Source organism: Pinus tabuliformis, chromosome 7, assembly GCF_031772625.1.
Source record: "Pinus tabuliformis cultivar Carrire ecotype Pingquan chromosome 7, CPIR1, whole genome shotgun sequence".
Taxonomy (NCBI): domain Eukaryota; kingdom Viridiplantae; phylum Streptophyta; class Pinopsida; order Pinales; family Pinaceae; genus Pinus; species Pinus tabuliformis.
In genome coordinates, this window is record NC_142293.1 from 312,781,884 (window position 1) to 312,801,955 (window position 20,072).

The 20,072-nt window shown below is 44.8% G+C and overlaps 8 pseudogenes; all 8 read left to right on the top strand.

Annotated features, from left to right (window-relative positions):
- Positions 1–1,961: 1,961 nt before the first annotated feature.
- Positions 1,962–2,080, top strand: LOC149247150 (5S ribosomal RNA; annotated as a pseudogene).
- A 1,273-nt stretch (positions 2,081–3,353) lies between these two features.
- Positions 3,354–3,472, top strand: LOC149247151 (5S ribosomal RNA; annotated as a pseudogene).
- A 1,047-nt stretch (positions 3,473–4,519) lies between these two features.
- Positions 4,520–4,638, top strand: LOC149247152 (5S ribosomal RNA; annotated as a pseudogene).
- A 735-nt stretch (positions 4,639–5,373) lies between these two features.
- Positions 5,374–5,493, top strand: LOC149247153 (5S ribosomal RNA; annotated as a pseudogene).
- Positions 5,494–6,200: 707 nt separating this feature from the next.
- LOC149247154 (5S ribosomal RNA) lies at positions 6,201–6,319 on the top strand (annotated as a pseudogene).
- Positions 6,320–6,993: 674 nt separating this feature from the next.
- On the top strand, positions 6,994–7,111 carry LOC149247155 (5S ribosomal RNA; annotated as a pseudogene).
- An 8,413-nt stretch (positions 7,112–15,524) lies between these two features.
- Positions 15,525–15,643, top strand: LOC149247156 (5S ribosomal RNA; annotated as a pseudogene).
- Positions 15,644–16,325: 682 nt separating this feature from the next.
- LOC149247157 (5S ribosomal RNA) lies at positions 16,326–16,444 on the top strand (annotated as a pseudogene).
- The last annotated feature ends 3,628 nt before the right edge of the window (positions 16,445–20,072 follow it).

Genomic DNA, 20,072 nt, shown 5'->3' on the forward strand with positions numbered 1-20,072 from the left:
TCCACCATAAAACCTCTCAGATCATTACATTCAGTGTCAATAAGCATGATCAAGCAAGTTTGCTAATGGATGATTATTTGTTTAGTTTTTTTGACATACTTACAGGATCCCGCAGCTATCTGATGATCCCGCAGCTATCTGGAGATCCTGCAGCCATTTTGTTAAACACTATGATCCACGTGTCAGATTGCTAGACGGGCCACATGGGCACCTAGATATCATCATGGTCGAGGTTCCTATCCTATTGTTTCAACCATACACGTCACCTTCAGCCATGGTCAAAGCAGGTTTAACCACGGTCAACTCAAAGTGGTTCAACGGTGTTTGAAGGCTGTTCGGTCACGACATCTCCAATAGCGATTTGTCCAAGTTCTGAAGGCGATAGGGAACGCAATCCAACCAGGATTTATGATCCATGATGACAGGAACCATCAAACTCGTTATGCAACCGTGATGTGTCAAAACAGACCTTTAATACGCATGACTGTCTTTCGTTTTTCTGTTAACTAGTTGTACACGTAGATAGGTTAGAAAAGCCTATAAATTGATGCGTCTGCGTACGCTCAAAAGACTTTTTGATTGGTAATATTTTGCTGTACTGTGTTGAATTAAGGAGCGGTTGTAAACTCTGTTTTTTTTCCAGCACTCTATTTTGTGACCTGTTGCAAATGGAGTAATAAATACAAGCACTGTTTTGAAGTTTCCAGCTATTTGAAGTCTTTTATGGTTGAATGGACAGAGGGCCCCTGCCCATCTCAGCCTTTTGTAGAGTATTTCTTGTGCAGCATTTTATCATTTCCTTATTTGCTTTCTTGAAAATGTATAGTTTTGTTTACTTGTCTTCTTTTATTTTCAGCTGATCAGTGTTATCTTTTGCAGGTTCCTTTTTGCCCGGGATTTATTTTTATATGTGTTGTGTTTGCTTTGCAGCTGATGGTATTTTAAGTTGACAATTCAAGTGTTGTTTTTGCCTTTATAGCTAGTTTTTAAATTTATTTCTCAAAGAGCTGTTTACATATATGCATGATCTTCATCATAAGCTAACATCTTTCAAGATCAAAATATTACTAACTTGCAGCTTGTTTGGGTACTTTTTGGACTGTTTTTAAACTACTTTCTTTCCTTACTTTACACAGTACATGTGCTTTGAAGTATTGAGTTAGAAAGAGTAAATCATTACCACTAGTCTTTAAAGTAGAAGTTTTGATTTTAAAGTGTTTCCTAGACTATTTCCTCACTACTTTCTAATCATGCTTCCCATAGTACATATGGCTGAAGTAGAGTATTAGGAATAGCATATTATTATCATTAGTCTTTCAAGCATATTTTTCTCACTTTTATAATTCCACTTAAGCTACTTTCTTTCCGTGCTTTACACAGTACATGTGCTTTGAGGCATTGAGTTAGAAAGAGATCATCTTTCATTCTTGGGTTCTAAAAGTGATTCTTTTTCCTTTATTTGGCAACAACTTGAACGGTGTCTAGTACCATTGGTAGTGGTCATTTACTTTCAAAGTTTATTTCAAGTCATTTCAATTTCATTAATTCATTCCAAGCATTTCCTTTCAAGCAAATAGTTAGAAATCACTCAACACACACTTCCACTCATTTAGAATTCACTCTACACACACACCATCACTCACTTGTGTATAAATTCTCATTCCATCTAGGAACATAATTAACCACAACAACAACCCAACGATAAGAAAAACTCTAAGAGGATACTTAAGTACATATAGTACACCTTCACTTCATCAGCTTACGAGCCCCGGGTTGACAATAAATACTAGCAATTTAGCTAACACTAAATTGACTAAACAGGCTCCCCGCGGGGTGAGAGGCGCCGCCAAAGTCAAGGAAGAGGGCAAGTTCCTGTGTCGCGCCATTTCAGATCACGGGCCACGAATGGACCCGTGGCTTGCCATTCTCCCTTGAAGAGGGGGAGGGAGCGAGATCTCCGTGGGTGCGATCATACCAGCATTAATGCACTGGATCCCATCAGAACTCCGTAGTTAAGCGCACTTGGGCTAGAGTAGTACTGGGATGGGTGACCTCCCAGGAAGTCCTAGTGTTACACCCTCCGCCCTTTTTGTGCGGCTCAGTGGAGCCAGTGGAAGTGATCCTCGTGGGCATGATCGTGTCAGCGTTAATGCGGAACTTTGTGGATAGGCGCGCTTGGCGGAAAATTGGATTATGTTGTGTGTTTATCTCGTTTTTGTGGCATGGGGCTACTTATATATTGATTTATAATGGAACTCGTGAATGAATAGATCGCTCGAGCATTAAGGGGGAAGGGGGAGCCTAACTGAGGGAAACGGTGACGTGCTTAAGGCTGCTCCAGGGGAAATTTGAGAGTGTGGCTCCGATTTATCATCCTAGTTGGGAGTCGCGAGCGGTATTATAGCGCAACGAAGGCAACGCATTGTGGTAGTTGGTGATGAATCTAGGACCGTTCGCATCGCTATAGCAAATACGACACGAGGAGAGTAGGCGAGAGGTTGGAAGAACCGTGGATTGTTCACGGAAAGGTCACACAAGCTCCACACAGCGTCGTCAGTGGTCACAAAACTTATGCCTTTTTATTCTCTCTCTCTTCCCCCCTGTTTCGCTGGCTCCCGCCTCGGCGCCAAAGTCAGGGAAGAGGGTGAGCTACTGCGCCGTGCCGCTTCGGATCGAGGGCCATAGGTGGGCCTCGTGGCTCAGCGGTCTCCCTTGAAGAGGGGGAGGGGTGAGATATTTGCCGGTGCAACATACCAGCGTTAATGCACCGGATCCCATCAGAACTCCGTAGTAAAGCGCTTTTTGCAGCGTGGGGATAATTATATATTGATTTATAATCGAACCCCGCAAATGAAGAGATCGCTGGAGCATTAGGGGGGGCAAGGGGGAGCGTAGCTGAGGGAAACGGCGATGTGCTTAACGCTGCTCCAAGGGAAATTCGAGAGCGTGGCTCTGATTTATCATCTTAGTCGGAAGTCACGGGCGGGATCACAGTGCAACGGAGGCGACGTATTGCGGCAGTGGGCGATGAATCTAGGAGTCACCGTTCGCATCGCTGTAGTAAATATGACACTAGGAGAGTAGGGGAGAAGTTTAAATCGTGCACACTTTTGTAGGAGTACGAGTTTTGGAAGAACCGTGGATCGTTCATGGAAAGGCCACGCAGCGTCATCGATGGTTGCGGAACTTACGCCTTTTTCTTCTCTCTCTCTCTTCCCCCCTGGTTCGCTGGCGCCACCAAAGTTGGGGAAGAGGGTGAGCTCCTGCGCCATGCTGCTTCGGATCGAGGGCCACGGATGGGCCCTGTGGCTCAGTGGTCTCCCTTGAAGAGGGGGAGGGGGCAAGATCTCTGTGGGTGCGATCATACCAGCGTTAATTCAACGGTTCCCATCAGAGCTACGTAGTTAAGCGCGCTTGGGCTAGAGTAGTACTGAGATGGGTGACCTCTGGGGAAGTCCTAGTGTTTCACCCTCCCCTCTTCTGTGCAGCTCGGCGAAGCCAGTCGAAGTGATCCTCACAGGCACGATCGCGTCGGCGTTAATGCGGAACTACGCAGATAGGCGCGCTTGGCGGAAAATTGGATTATGTTGCGCGTTTATCTCGTTTTTTCAGCATGGGCCTACTTATATATTGATTTATAACGAAACCCCACGAATGAAGAGATCGCTCGAGCATTAAGGGTGAAGGGGGAGCCTAACTAAGGGAAATGGCGACGTGCTTAAGGTTGCTCCAGGGGAAATTCGAGATTGTGGCTCCGATTTATCATCCTAGTTGGGAGTTGTGAGTGGGATTACAGCACAATGAGGGCGACGCATTGTGGCAGTGGGTGATGAATCTAGGGCCCTTCGCATCGCTGTAGCAAATACGAAACAAGGAGCGTAGGTGAGTGGCTGAAATCGTGCACACTTTTGTAGGTGTTCGAGTTTTGGAAGAACCGTGGATCGTTCAGGGAAAGGCTGCGCGAGCTCCACGCAGCATCGGCGGTGGTCACGGAACTTATGCCTTTTTCTTCTCTCTCTCTTCCCCCCTGGTTCGCTGGCTCCTCGATGGGTGGGAGGTGCCACAAAAGTCGGGTAAGAGGGCAAGCTCTTGTGTCACGCCGCTTCGGATCGAGGGCCACAGATGGGCCACGTGGCTCGGCGGTCTCCCTTGGAGAGGAGGAGGGGGATCACAGTGCAACGGAGGCGACGCATTTGCGGCAGTGGGCGATGAATCTAGGACCGTTCGCATCGCCGCTGCGGATATGACACGAGGAGAGTAGGTGAGAGGTTTAAATCATGCACACTTTTATAGGAGTACGAGTTTTGGAAGAACCGAGGATCGTTCACGGAAAGGCCATGCAACATCGTCGGTGGTCGCGGAACTTACACCTTTTTCTTCTCTCTCTCTCTTCCCCCTTGGTTCGCTGGCTCTCCGCGGGGCGGGAGGCACCACCAAGTCGGGGAAGAGGGCGAGCTCCTGCATGGGCCTCCTAGCTCAACGGTCTCCCTTGAAGAGCGGGAGGGGGTGAAATCTGTGTGGGTGTGATCATACCAGTGTTAATGCACTGGATCCCATCAAAACTACGTAGTTAAGCGTGCTTGGGCTAGAGTAGTACTGCGATAGGTGACCTCTGGGGAAGTCCTAGTGTTGCACACTCCCTCCTTTTTGTGCAGCTCAACGGAGCTAGTGGAAGTGATCCTCGCAGGCGCAATTGCATTGGCGTTAATGCGGAACTCCGCAGATAGGCGTGCTTGGCGTTCATGTAGAACTCCGCGGATAGGCGCGCTTGGCAGCAAATTGGATTGTGTTGCATGTTTATGTCGTTTTTGCGGCATGGGGCTACTTGTATATTTATTGATAATGGAACCTTGCGAATGAAGAGATCGCTCGAGCATTAAGGAGGAAGGGGGAGCCTAACTGAGGGAAATGGAGACACGCTTAAGGCTGCTCCAGGGAAAATTCAAGAGCATGGCTCCGATTTATCATCCTAGTTGGGAGTCGCGAGCGGGATTCATCGCAATGAAGGCGACGCATTGTGGAAGTGGGTGATGAATGTAGGGTCGTTCACATCACTGTAGCAAATATGAAATGAGGAGAGTAGGCGAGAGGTTTAAATCGTGCACACTTTTGTAGGAGTTTGAGTTTTGGAAGAACCGTGGATCGTTCATGGAAAGGTCACGCAGCGTCGTCAGTGGTCGCGGAACTTACGCCTTTTTTTCTCTCTCTCTCTCTTCCCGCCCTGGTTCATTGGTTCCCCGCGGGGTAGGAGGTGCCACCAAAGTCGGGGAAGAGGGTGAGCTCCTGCACCACACTGCTTCAGATCAAGGGCCATGGAAGGTCTCCGTGGCTCGGCAAGCTCCCTTGAAGATGGGGAGGGGGTGAGATCTTTGTGTGTGTGATCATACTAGCGTCAATGCACCGAATCCCATCAGAACTCCACAGTTAATCATGCTTGGGCTAGAGTAGTACTAGGATGGGTGACCTCCCGAGAAGTCCTAGTGTTTTCACCCTCCCCCCTTTTTGTGCGGCTCGGTGGAGCCAGTGGAAGTGAACCTCGTGGGTGCGATCGCGCCAGCATTAATGTGAAACTCTGCGGATAGGTGCGCTTGGCGGAAAATTGGATTATGTTGCTCACTTATCTCATTTTTGCGGCATGGGGCTACTTATATATTGATTTATAATGGAACCCCACAAAAGAAGAGATCGCTCAAGCATTAAGGGGGAAGGTGGAGCCTAACTGAGGGAAACAATGATGCGCTTAAGGCTGCTCTAGGGGATTTTCAAGAGCGTGGCTCTGATTTATCATCCTAGTCAGGAGTCGCGAGCGGGATTATAGAGCAACGAAGGTGACGCATTTTGGAAGTAGGCGATGAATCTAGGACAGTTTGCATCGTTGTAGCAAATACAACACGAGGAGAGTAGGCGAGAGGTTTAAATCATGCACACTTTTGTAGGAGTTTGAGTATTGGAAGAACCATGCATCGTTCATCGAAAGGCCGCGTGAGCCCCACGCAGCGTCATCATTGTTGCGAAACTTACGCCGTTTTTCTTCTCTCTCTCTTCCCCCCTGGTTCGTTGGCTCCCCGCGAGGCGAGAGGCGCCGCCAAAGTCGAGGAAGAGGGCAAGTTCCCGTGCCGCGCCGTTTTGGATCGAGGCCCATGGATGGGCCCGTGGCTTGGCAGTCTCCCTTGAAGAGGGGGAGGGGGCGAGATCTCTGTGGGTGCGATCATATGAGCGTTAATGCATCGGATCCCATCAGAACTCCGCAGTTAAGTGCGCTTGGGCTAGATTAGCACTGGGATGGGTGACCTCCCAGGGAGTCCTAGTGTTTTACCCTCCCCCCTTTTTGTGCTGCTCAGCAGAGCCAGTGGAAGTGATCCTCGTGGGTGTGATTGTGTCAGTGTTAATGCAGAACTTTGCGGATAGGCACGCTTGGCAGAAAATTGGATTATGTTGCATGTTTATCTCATTTTTGCAGCGTGGGGCTACTTATATATTGATTTATAATGGAACCCATGAATGAATAGATCGCTCGAGAATTAAGGGGGAAGGGGGAGCCTAACTGAGGGAAATGGCGACGCGCTTAAGGCTGCTCTAGGGGAAATTTGAGAGTGTGGCTCTGATTTATCATCCTAGTTGGGAGTCGCAAGCGGGATTACAGCGCAACGAAGGCGACGCATTGTGGCAGTGGGCGATGAATCTAGGACCGTTCACATTGCTGTAGCAAATACGACACAAGGAGAGTAGGCGAGAGGTTGGAAGACCGTGGATCTTTCACGGAAAGGTCACGCAAGCTCCACGCAGCGTCGTTGGTGGTCACGGAACTTACACCTTTTTCTTCTCTCTCTCTCTTCCCCCTTTGTTTCACTAGCTTCCTGCGAGGCGGGAGGCGCTGCCAAAGTCGGGGAAGAGGGTGAGCTCCTGCGCTGTATCGCTTCAGATCGAGGGCCACGGATGGGCCTCGTGGCTCGGTGGTATCCCTTGAAGAGGGGGAGGGGGCGAGATATTTGCCGGTCCGACATACCAGCATTAATGCACCGGATCCCATCAGAACTCCGTAGTAAAGCGCGCTTGGGCTAGAGTAGTACTGGGATGGGCGACCTCCTGGGAAGTTCTAGTGTTGCACCCTCCCCTCTTTTTGTGTGGCTCGGTGGAGCTAGTGGAAGTGATCCTCGCGGGTGCGATCACGTCGGCGTTAATGTGGAACTTCACGGATAGGCGCGCTTGGCGGCAAATTGGTTTATGTTGCACATTTATCTCGTTTTTGCAGTGTGGGGCTACTTATATATTGATTTATAATGGAACCCTGCGAATGAAGAGATCGCTCAAGCATTAAGGGGGAAGTGGGAGCCTGACCGAGGGAAATGGCGACGCGCCTAAAGTTGCTCTAGGGGAAATTTGAGAGCATGGCTCCGATTTATCATCCTAGTCAAGAGTCGTAAGTGGGATTACAACACATCAAAGGCGATGCATTGTGACAGTGGGCGATGAATCTAGGACCGTTCGCATCGTTGTAGCAAATACGACACGAGGAGAGTAGGCGAGAGGTTTAAATCATGCACACTTTTGTAGGAGTTTGAGTTTTGGAAGAACCGTGGATCGTTCATGGAAAGACTACGCGAGCTCCACGTAGCGTCGTCGGTGGTCGCGGAACTTACGCCTTTTTCTTCTCTCTCTCTCTTCGCCCCCTGTTTCGCTGGCTCCCCGCGGGTTGGGATGCATCGCCAAAGTCAGGGAAGAGGACGAGTTCCTGCACCGCGCCGCTTCAGATCAAGGGCCACGAATGGGCCTCCTACCTCAGCGGTCTCCCTTGAAGAAGGGGAGGGGGCGAGATCTCTACGGATTTGATCATACTAACATTAATGCATTGTATCCCATCCGAACTCCGCAGTTAAGTGTGCTTGGGCTAGAGTAATACTGGGATGGGTGACCTCCAGGGAAGTCCTGGTGTTGCACCCTCTCCCCTTTTTGTGTGGCTTGACGGAGCAAGTGGTAATGATCCTCATGGGCGCAATCGCACCGACGTTAATGTGGAACTCCACAGATGGGAGTGCTTGGTGGAAAATTGGATTATGTTGCTCGTTTATCTCATTTTTGCGGCGTGGGGCTACTTATATATAGTGAGCTCAAAAACAGATTCTCATCCAACAATGACATCAAAGAGGGATTTGCTCGAAAACCTCGAGTCTAAAAGAGTGCACAGACTCTCCCTCTATCCTGTTCCTCTATTCAATATGCCTCAATCTTACCAACTGTCTATCTTTCTGTGACTTTCTTCAACTGACTTCTCTGACCATCTCTCTCTCCCTCAACAGTCATGGGATGGCTCTTTTTAAACCTATCGGCGTTGTCTGTTCAACTCAATTCTCGGGCTTTCCGGCTCTCGGCCACTATTCGTTCAAATCCCTATTGAGCATTAAACAATCATTGCAAAACACTCTAAGGTATGGTGGCCACCTATTTTCAAATGGAAAGGACCAGCGTGGGTGAAAATCCCAAAGAATCGCTTCTTTGTTTACACAGAGAAATACACAAGAAATACTCTAAAAATTGTGGAAAATCCGAACAAGTCTGACTTCAAAAGATATAAAGTCCGCCCTATAATCCTCTCGGGTCCGTCTTTTATCATTGTCACAAGTCGCATATCACTTAGTCCCTTTGCATTGCGATTCTCCAATCTCTGATCCCTAATTGCTCTGATCGGCCTCATCGGCTATCGGCGCATTGGCAGTATCGCTGCTTCAATGGTCCTTTGCTCTTTTGCGCTCCCGATCCCCGATCTTCGATCACCCCGATCATTCCAATCGCCAATTTCAATTGCAACCATCCATTCCTTTCCGGATACAATGGCTGTCAATGAAGCGCTCATTGCATAGTCTTAAGTCTACAGGTTCTGTCCTTGTCCCTTGGTTCTTTTTGATGCAATAATGTGGCCATCGCATATCGCTTAAGCCTACAACTTGTGTTAATTTCTCCTTGTAGATAATTGCGATGCAATATGTTTCCGTTCATGTCCACCGTTGATCTTTGCGCTTGATCAATGGATCATGTTGTATTGCTGACCGCAGTCACATTTCCCTTAGGGATGCCTCCGATATACTCTGCTGGCCTCTCCCGATGCGATATCCCAATTTAATCTGGGTCGTCGATCTGTTCGATCCGATGGCTCCTGTGCAATGTTACTTCAACCTCCGCTTAGCTCTGTTTTCCGCCATTCTTAGTGTTTTTCTCTATGATAATGTTTTCTGATAGTTAATAAACATGAAGACTTTAGACTTAGAGGTTTTTATACAAGATCCATTTCTGATCACGCCTTCCCACTGAAAATATTTTGGACCACCAAAAGTTGGTTTTAGACATTGATCAAATGAGGATACAGTTCCCTCACTTGTCCAATTTCTATCCATTGTGCCTTGCTTGGATTTGAACCTTTGAGTCCTACTCTCAGGTACTCAACATCCCCTTGATGTGTAGTTCTTACCTTCTTGTCCAGAACTATGTCCTCCTGTAACTCATTGAGATACTCAGGCAACAAATCCCCAATAGAAGGCAACTGATTTTTCTCTTCAGGATCTTCAATCAAAGGAAGGTTCATACAATCTCAAGTTTTCTGCATTAATGATTGATTAGATCTGCATATAAGCTGGAAAATCAAGGCGAAAAGCATTTTCACCAATTTTATCAAGTATCTTGAAAGGTCCATACCTTATTGGTTTTAGCTTCTTACCTTCACCCTGCATTCTATATTTGTTGATGTACAGCCAGACTTGATCGCCAACTTGAAAACTATGCTCAACTTGATGCTTGTCATGTCTTGCCTTGTACTTGGCTTGACTTCTTTCCAGCTGTTCCTGTACTGCCTAGTGAATTTCCTGGATTTGTTCAATGAACTTGGTTGCTTTGTCCACATCATTGTGTCCATCAACTGTTATGTCTTTACCAAAAACAAAATCCAAGGGAGACTTTGGTATAAAAACCAAAACAAGTCTCAAAAGGAGATATCTGAGTAGATGAGTTCTTGGCATGGTTGTAAGTATGTTGCACATAACACAAATGCTCATCCCAAAGCTTGGGATGCTTGCTGCAATAACCTCTGAGCAAATGGATCACTGTCCCGTTGACCACTTCTATCTGACCATTTGTTTGTGGATGAAATGTTGTGCTCTTCTTCAACTTGGTGTCCATCAACTCCCATAAACTTGACCAAAACTTCCCAACAAATCGAGAATCTCGATCACATACAATAGAAGTGGGTAACCCAAAATGAACCCATACATTCTTAAAAAAAACTTTGTTGTTTGTTCAGCTGTAACCTGCTTGTTACATGGTATTAAAATACACATTTTACTGAACCTATCCACAACAACATACAAATAATCATGACCTTTCCTAGATTTTGGAAATCCCCCAACAAAATCCATGGAAACACTTTCCCAAGGACGAGAAGGAATTGGGAGTGGGGTGTACAAGCCTAATTTCCAATTATTGGGCTTGCTTGTAGCACACATAGTACACCCTTTGATATATCTAGAAACCGTCTCATGCATTCTTGGCCAATAACAGAACCTTTGCAATTGTGCAACTGTTTTACTTACACCAAAATGACCTGATATGAGAGAAGTATGTGCTTCTCGAATTATGTTAACTCTTTCAATTTGTGGAATGCATAACTTTCCCAAATGATATGAGAGTTGGTCCTTTACATAATAATCCAATTCTTCTACTTTCTTGCCATGACTTAAAGTTGCATATACATCTTAAAATCTACATCTTGAGCATATTGTTGAATGTAACTTTCATGCATTACTGAGTTATGCTTAAGTATAGTAGATGCATTTATGATTGGTCTTGATAACATGTCTGCGACCTTATTGTGTATGCCCTTCTTATATCTGATGACAAGATGAAATTGTTGTAGAAAACCCATCCACCTATAATTTCTTGATTGCTGTAATTTAGTTTGTGAGTGCAAATATTGAAGTGGTTGATGATCTGTATGTATAATTGTTTCTTTACCCATTAGGTAATGTTTCCACTTTTTCACACTTTGTACTAATGCATACAATTCTTTATCATATGTGGGATAATTAACTACTGCAGAAGTAAATGTCTCAGAATGATAGCATATGGGTTTTCCGTGTTGCATCAACACTGCTCCCATGGCATAGTCACTGGCATATGTCTCAATCTCAAATGGATGTTGAAGATCTGGCAGTGCTAGTACTGGTGTTGTACTGATTTTCTCTTTTAAGGTGTCGAAGGCTTTCTGTTGTTTGCCTCCCCACTTAAACACCTGTTTCAATCCTGTTAAAGCATGTAATGGAGCTGCAATCAAAGAAAAGTTAGCAATAAACTTTCTCCAATATTGTGCTACCCCTAGGAAACTCCTAACCTCTGTAGCAGATTTGGGTTTAGGCTAGTTCACAATGACTTCAACCTTAGAGGGATCTATCTTCAATTCACCACCCCCTACAATATAACCCAAATAATTTAAAGATGTTCTGCCAAATTCACATTTTGACAGTTTTACATAAATATTTTCTCTTTTTAAAACATCTAAAGTTTGCTTTACATGCTTTACATGGTCTTCCCATGTCTTATTAAAAACAAGAATTTCATCTAAATAAGCAATTACAAAATCATCAATAAATGGTCTGAGTACATCATTCATGACTCTCATAAATGTAGCAGGAGCATTAGTTAAGCCAAAAGGTATAACCAACCATTCACACAGTCCTTGCTTTGTCTTGAAAGCAATCTTCCATGCATCTTGTTCTGCAACTATGACATGATGATAACCACTTCGCAAGTCTAACTTAGAAAAGTAAATTGCTTCTTTTAATTGATCTAATAGATCATCAATACGAGGAAGAGGATAACAATTCTTGATCGTTATTTTATTTAGTGCTCTATAATCAATGCACATTCTCCATAAACCATCTTTCTTTCTCACCAGCACGATTGGAGATCCACATGGTGATGTGCTTGGTCGTATAAACACTTTATCGAACAACTCTTGTACTTGCTTCTTTATCTCTGCATTCTCTAAAGCTGACAACCTGTACATTCCAATGTTAGGTAATGGAGCATCTTGATGCAAATAAATATCATGTACTATTTCTCGCTTGGGTGGCAGACCTTTTGGTTCTTGAAATATAACATCATACTCTGAAACAACTTTAACTAAATCAGCGCTCTGTTTAGAATCACAACCTTCAAATGCATTGGATTTTTCAGGATCCTTTGCCTTTACAAACATTAGTAAAAATTGCTTACTTGAATTCACAATTCTTTTTATCTGCCCGGAGTTTATGGGAGAATAGTTATCTTTGAGTTTATCAGCTCTTACAATATATTCTATTCCATCTTTAGTGAGTTGATACTTATTCTGAGCTCTATAGAAAATAGCTTTCCTATCATAAAAGTATGGACTTCCCAAAACAATACCACATATATCGGGACTATATCTAACTCAACCTCATCTACAAATGTTGATCCAGTAGCAAACCTAAGTTTACATTGTCTTGTTACTTGTAGCTTTGTTTTATCACACACCCAACCTAATGGATATGGCTTCTCATGAGGTTTTGTTTGTAATCCCAACTTCCTTACAATTGTTTCAGAAATCAAATTTACTTGTGATCCACTATCAAACAAAGTTTATGCTTGGAAATTACTCTAATACGAAAAAGCTCATTTCCTTGCCTCTCATTATTTTCATTATCAACAGATTGTGCAGAATTACTTGTGGATGTTTCAGAATCTTTACCTTTAATAACTATGGTTGTAACTATTGTTTCATCACCTGAATCTAATCCCAAGTCCTGTAGAATAGCAGCAACACTCTTTCTCTCCTTACCACCGAACTTCTTAGGTTTCCATTCTGGATGCAAAAACCAACAGTGTGCCTCATCGTGTCCTTCTTTCTTACAATGAGTGCATGAAGGTTTATCCTTCTTTACAGTATTTGCTTTCCTCTCCTTCCATTTCAGTTTCTTCTTCTCCTTGCTCTTGCTTATAGAATATTTAGATGTTCCCCCAACCTCTGGGTTTACATTCTTACCTCTAGCTTCTAGATGTGTGGCTTGAACTGATACATCATCTAAGCTAGTGGGATTAAACATGAGAACAATATGCTTTAAATAGCTATGAAGACCACCTATATACTTCAATAAAGTCTCAGGTGAATCTAATGATATACATAGAGTTAAAGCTCTCTTTCTGAATTCCTAAGTACAACTTTGTACACTTTGACCCTTCAACTGACGAAGAGTTTGCCAACTCATCATTGCCTACTGCATGTAAGCTAAAGGATAGAATTGCTTTTTGATAGCAGAAACAAATTTATTCCAGGTAGAAATGATTTTACCATTTTTTGCATATCAGTTTGTGTCTTGCCTTCCCACCATACTAGTGTAGTTCCTCCAAGTCGAATGCTAGCCAGGTGAATCTTCTTCCTTTCTGAATCAACGTTCTGTACCCTACAATATATATCAATTTGTCTTATCGAATTATCTATATTTTCTGCATTGAATTCTCCATCATAAATTGGCAAATCAAACTTCACATCTAATTTGATTAAGGAAGTTTTCTTCTTCTTCTTAGAAGATCTAGTGTTATGCGAAGAAGATGATGAGGATGACGAAGGTGATGATGGAAGAGATGGTGGAGGAGGCATTTCCCCTTTCCCTTTGTCCTCTGGAGGGGCAACTAGAAAAGGTTCCTCTGCTCCTTTGTTTGGTTTAGGTGTTGAAGTGCTTTCACCTCGACCCTTCTTAAACTCCAGATATATCTCTTCCACCATGGCTTGGAGTGTCTTAAAACTTTCTATAAATTGAGATTCTGATCCCAATGGAGCTTCCTCTGCCATTCTCCTCTGAGAATAGACTCTTCCAATCTTTGGATTAACCTCAACAAGCTCTCCTTCTCCTATTCTGAGCTTTAATCTAGTTAGCATTCAAAATCCAGCACAAGCTTGTCTAACCTTGACAAAACCAAATGCTCTGATACCACTTGATCCGTAATGGATATTAAAGCAAGAAGAAAAGGTATTACAGACTCATGTGCAATAAAATGCCTATATTACTTAGTGCAACGGATAAAAAAGATTGTAAATAATATAGACAATTAACAGTCAGAAAACATAACAGACACACACATCAACACAACAAATAATCAAGGAGTTCACCAAACTTCCTGGCTATGTCTCCTGGCCCAGCTTTCAGTGTTGGCCTCTATATTAAGTCTTCAAGAACAAATTATTACAAGAGTGAGCTCAAAAACAGAGTCTCAACCAACAATGACAACAAAAAGGGATTTTCTTGAAAACCTCGAGTCTAAAAGAGTGCACAGACTCTCCCTCTGTCCTGTTCCTCTATTCAATCTACCTCAATCTGACCGATTGTCTGTCTTTCTGTGACTGTCTTCAACTGACTTCTCTGACCATCTCTCTCTCACTCAACGGTCATGGTATGGCTCTTTTTAAACCTACCGGTGTTGTCTGTTCGACTCCATTCTCGAGCTTTCCAACTCCTAGCCGCTGTCCGTTCAAATCCCTGTTGAGCATTAAACAATCATTGCAAAACACTCTAAGGTATGGTGGCCACCTATTTTCAAACAGAAACGACCAGCGCGGGTGAAAATCCCAAAGAATCGCTTCTCTATTTACACAGAGAAATACACAGGAAATACTCTAAAAACAATGGAAAATCTGACCAAGCTAGACTTCAAAAGATATAAAGTCCCCCTTATAATCCTCTCGGGTCTGTCTTTTATCGCTGTCGCAAGTTGCATATCGCTTAGTCCCTTTTCATTGTGATTCTCCAATCTCTGATCCCTGATTGCTCCAATCAGCCTCATCAGCTATCGGTGCATCGATGGTATTGCTGCTTCAATGGTCCTTTGCTCTGTTGTGCTCTCGATCCCCGATCTCCAATCACCCCAATCATTCCGATCGCTGATTTCAATCGCAACCGTCCATTCCTTTCCGGATCCAACGACTGTCAATGAAGCGCTCATCACACAGTCTTAAGTCTACGAGTTTCGTCCTTGTCCCTTGGTTCTTTGCGATGTGATAATGCGACCATCGCATATCGTTTAAGCCTGCAACATGTGTTAAGTACTCCTCTTAGAGAATTGTGATGCCATATGTTTCCGTTCATGTTCACTGTTGATCTGCGCATTTGATCAACGACTTACGTTGTATTGCTAATCGCAATGGAATTTCCCTTAGGGCTACCTCCGATATACTCCGTTGGCCTCTCCCGATGTGATATCCCAATTTAATCTGGGCTGTCGATATGTCTGATCCGATGGCTCCTATGCAATGTTACTTCAACCTCCGCTTAGCTCTGTTTTCCGCCATTCTTAGTGTTTTTTTCTGCGATAATGTTTTCCGATAGTTAATACATATGAAGACTTTAGACTTAGAGGTTTTTATACAGCATCCATTTTGGATTATCGCCGCTTCGGATCAACAGCCACAGATGGGCCCCATGGCTCGGTGGTCTCCCTTGAAAAGGGGGAGGGGGCAAGATCTTTCCAGGTGTGATCATATCAGCGTTAATGTATCGGATCCCATTAGAACTCCGCAATTAAGCGCACTTGGGCTAGAGTAGTATTGGGATGGGTGACCTCTTGAGAAGTCCTAATGTTGCACCCTTCCCCCCTTTTGTGCGGCTTGGTGGACCTAGTGGAAGTGATCCTCATGGACATGATCGCGTCGGTGTTCATGTGGAACTCTGCAGATAGGCGCGCTTGGCAGAAAATTGGATTATGTTGTGCATTTATCTAGTTTTTGTGGCATGGGGCTACTTATATATTGATTTATAATGGAACCCCATGAATGAAGAGAACACTCGAGCATTAAGGGGGAAGGGGGAGTCTAACTGAGGGAAATGACGACGCACTTAAGGCTGCTCCAGGGGAAATTTGAGAGTGTGGCTCCGATCTATCATCCTAGTCGGGAGTCGCGAGCGAGATTACATCATAACGAAGGCGACGCATTGTGGCAGTGGGTGATGAATCTAGGACTGTTCGCATTGTTGTAGCAAATATGACACAAGGAGAGTAGGTGAGAGGTTTAAATCATGCACACGTTTGTAGGAGTTTGAGTTTTGGAAGAAATATGGATCATTCACGGAAAGGCCGTGCGAGCTCCACACCTTTTTTTTCTCTCTCTCTCTTCCCCCCTTGGTTCGCTGGCTCCCCGCGAGGTGGGAGGTGCCACCAAAGTCGGTGAAGAGGGTGAGCTCCTGCTCTGCGCTGCTTTGGATCGAGGACCACAGATGGGCCCCATGGCTCGGCGGTCTCCCTTGAAGAGGGGGACGGGGTGAGATCTTTGCGGGTGCGATCATACTAGCGTTAATGCACTAGATCCCATCAAAATTCCGTAGTTAAGTGTGCTTGGGCTACAGTAGTACTGGGATGGGTGACCTCTTGGGAAGTCCTAGTATTGCACCCTCCCCCCTTTTTGTGCGGCTCGATGGAGCCAGTGGAAGTGATCCTCGCGGGCACGATCGCGCCAACGTTAATGCAGAACTCCGCGGATAGGCGCGCTTGGCAGCAAATTAGATTATGTTGTGCATTTATCTATTTTCTACGGTGTGGGACTACTTATATATTGATTTATAATGGAACCCCACGAATGAAGAGATCGCTCGATCATTAAGGGGGTAGGGGGAGGCTAACTGAGGGAAACGATGATGCGCTTAAGGCTGCTCCAAGGGAAATTCAAGAGCGTGGCTCCGATTTATCATCCTAGTCGGGAATCGCGAGCAGGATTACAACGCAATGAAGGTGACGCATTATGGCATCGATTGATGAATCTAGGACCGTTCACATTGCTGTAGCAAATATGACATGAGGAGAGTAGTCGAGAGGTTTAAATCGTGCACAATTTTGTAGGAGTTTGAGTTTTGGAAGAACTGTGGATCATTCACGGAAAGGCCGCGAGCTCCACATAGCATCGTCAGTGGTTGCGAAACTTACGCCTTTTTCTTCTCTCTCTCTCTTCCCCCCTGGTTCATTGGCTCCCCGTGGGGTGGGAGGCACCGCCAAAGTCGGGGAAGAGGGCGAGCTCCTGTGCCGCGCCGCTTCGGATCGAGGGCCACAGATGGACCCCATGGCTCCACGGTCACCCTTGAAGAGTGTGAGGGGCGAGTTCTTTGCGGGTGTGATCATACCAACGTTAATGCAACGAATCCCATCAAAACTCCACACTTAAGCACGCTTGGGCTACAGTAGTACTGGGATGGGTGACCACCCAGGAAGTCTTAGTGTTTCACCCTCCCCCCTTTTTGTGCGGCTCGGCGGAGCTAGTGGAAGTGATCCTCACGGGCACGATCGCGTCGGCGTTAATGCGGAACTCTGCAGATAGGTGCTTGGCAGAAAATTGGATTATGTTGCATGTTTATCTCGTTTTTGCAACGTGGGGCTACTTATATTGATTTATAATGGAACCGCGCAAATGAAGAGATCGCTCGAGCATTAAGGGGGAAGGGGGAGCCTAACTATGGGAAACAACGACATGCTTAAGGCTACTCCAAGGGAAATTCGAGAGCATGGCTTCGATTTATCATCCTAGTCGGGAGCCGCGAGCGAGATTACAGTGCAATTAAGGCGACACATTGTGGCAGCGGGTGATGAATCTAGGACAGTTCGCATCATTGTAGAAAATATGACACGAGGAGAGTAGGTGAGAGGTTTAAAGCGTACACACTTTTGTAGGAGTTCGAGTTTTGGAAGAACCGTGGATCGTTCACGGAAAGGCCGCGCGACCTCCACGTAGCATCGTCGATGGTCTTCGAACATATGCCTTTTTCTTCTCTCTCTCTCTTCCCCCTTGGTTCGCTTGTTCCCTGCGGGGCAGGAGGCGCCGCCAAAGTCGGGGAAGAGGTGAGCTCCTGCGCCGCGTCGCTTCGGATCGAGGGACACGGATGGGCTCCGGGGCTCGGCGATCTCCCTTGAAGAAAGGGAGGGGGCAAGATATTTGCGGGTGTGATCATACCAACATTAATGCACAAGATCCCATCAAAACTCCACAATTAAGCGTGCTTGGGCTAGAGTAGCACTGGGATGGGTGACCTCCTGGAAAGTCCTAGTGTGCACCCTCCCCCCTTTTCGTGCAGCTTGGCGGAGCCAGTGGAAGTGATCCTCACGGGCGCAATCATACTGGGGTTAATGCAGAACTCCAAGGATTGGCGCGCTTGGCGGAAAATTGGATTATGTTGCGTGTTTATCTCGTTTTTGCAGCGTGGGGCTACTTATATATTGATTTATAATGGAACCCCGTGAATGAAGAGATCGCTCAAGCATTAAGGGGGAAGGGGGAGCCTAACTGAGGGAAATGTCGACGCGCTTAAGGCTGCTCCAAGGGAAATTCGAGAGAGTGGATCTGATTTATATCTTGGTCGGGAGTCGCGAGTGGGATTACAGTGCAACGAAGGCGACCCATTGTGGCAGTGGGTGATGAATCTAGGTCCGTTCGCATCGCTGTAGCAAATATGACATGAGGAGAGTAGGCGAGAGGTTTAAATTGTGCACACTTTTTTAGGAGTTCGAGTTTTGGAAGAATCGCGGATCGTTCACAAAAAGGCCACGTGAGCTCCATGCAGCATCGTAGGTGGTCGCGGAACTCACGCCTTTTTCTTCTCTCTCTCTCTTCCCCCCCTGGTTCGCTGGCTCCCCGTGAGGTGGGAGGCGTCGCCAAAGTCGGGGAAGATGGCGAGCTCTTGCGCCGCACCACTTCAGATCGAGGGCCACGAATGGGCCCTATTGTACCTTAAATTTCCTAGCTATGGGGAAATTGTGCTTAAGACATTAATGATTATTGTTTGTTGTCACTTATTTGTCACTTTATTGTTTGTTGTATTCTTAAATGAAGGACCTGGAAAACTTGGTCTTTAACCCTTAATACATATGTGACAGGAAAATCTTATAATGCCATTTGTTGCTAGATATAAATGATGAATGAAGAAAGCTTGAAGGAGAAGTTTAAGATAATATGCTGCTTAACAAAGAACCTACTATCCGTCACTTAGAAGAATTATGAAAAATGAGAACTAAATCAAAAACTATTATCTGCGACCCTTGGAGAAGTTAAAGATAATATGTTCCCTTACACAAAAACTATTGTCTACAACTTAGAAAGGAAGATGAAAACTTCAAGTATAGGAGCGCTCTTTTAAGGGATTTTAACTTTATCTACATAAGCAAATAAAGACCTGCAGCTTCATTACTATACTTGAAAGAAGAAAACATAAGATGACACATGATAGAGAAGTTACAAAATTATATCCAACAATTCATGGAAACTTCTTATTCTTTCATTAATCAACAGCTATATTAGGAATACAGTGGCTCAGTCTCCAGGTTCTCCAAAATTCCAACCCCTTCTCTGTAAGTTTTCCTCCTTTTATACATTTGTGAAAAAGTTGTTGATCTTTGAAATTGTCAAACTACTAAACTGTTTCTCTAGCTATCTAAAGTAATAATTATTACAAAATATTACCTAGAGGATAAAGACATCTAAAAGAACATAAAATAACGGAAAATAACTGAACATAGAAGATGACAATGACTGCTGGATTTTCGGCTCTTTTAATCGGCTCTCGAGTTCTTCTGTAGATGCTTTAATAATGATTAATCCACTTTAACCATAATAAACAATGTTTGACTTTTACTTGTGCATAAATCTGGGCTTATGCATGTATCGGGCGTTTTGATTGGCCAAAATACAAAGAAAACATACCCAATTTCCTTCCTCTTCGGATTCGGCTCTAACATTGATTCTTCCCTTTACACAGCAAAATTGACGCAAAGCACACAAAAGCGGAACTGAAAAGAATTAACTCTATTTAATAAATCCATCGGATCCGCCTGTTCATCGTTACATTAACTTCCCTTCGCAAATCGCAATCGGCCCTTTTTAGTGGTGTATTAACCCAATCCTTTACAACTCGCGATATGACGGACGCGCCAGAGTATTAAACATAATATATAAACTGTCGGGTTCGGCCTATCACATATCGCAATCGTCGGAACCCATATACATGTACATGAGGTGCTATGCGGTGGACCTACCGAGAGTA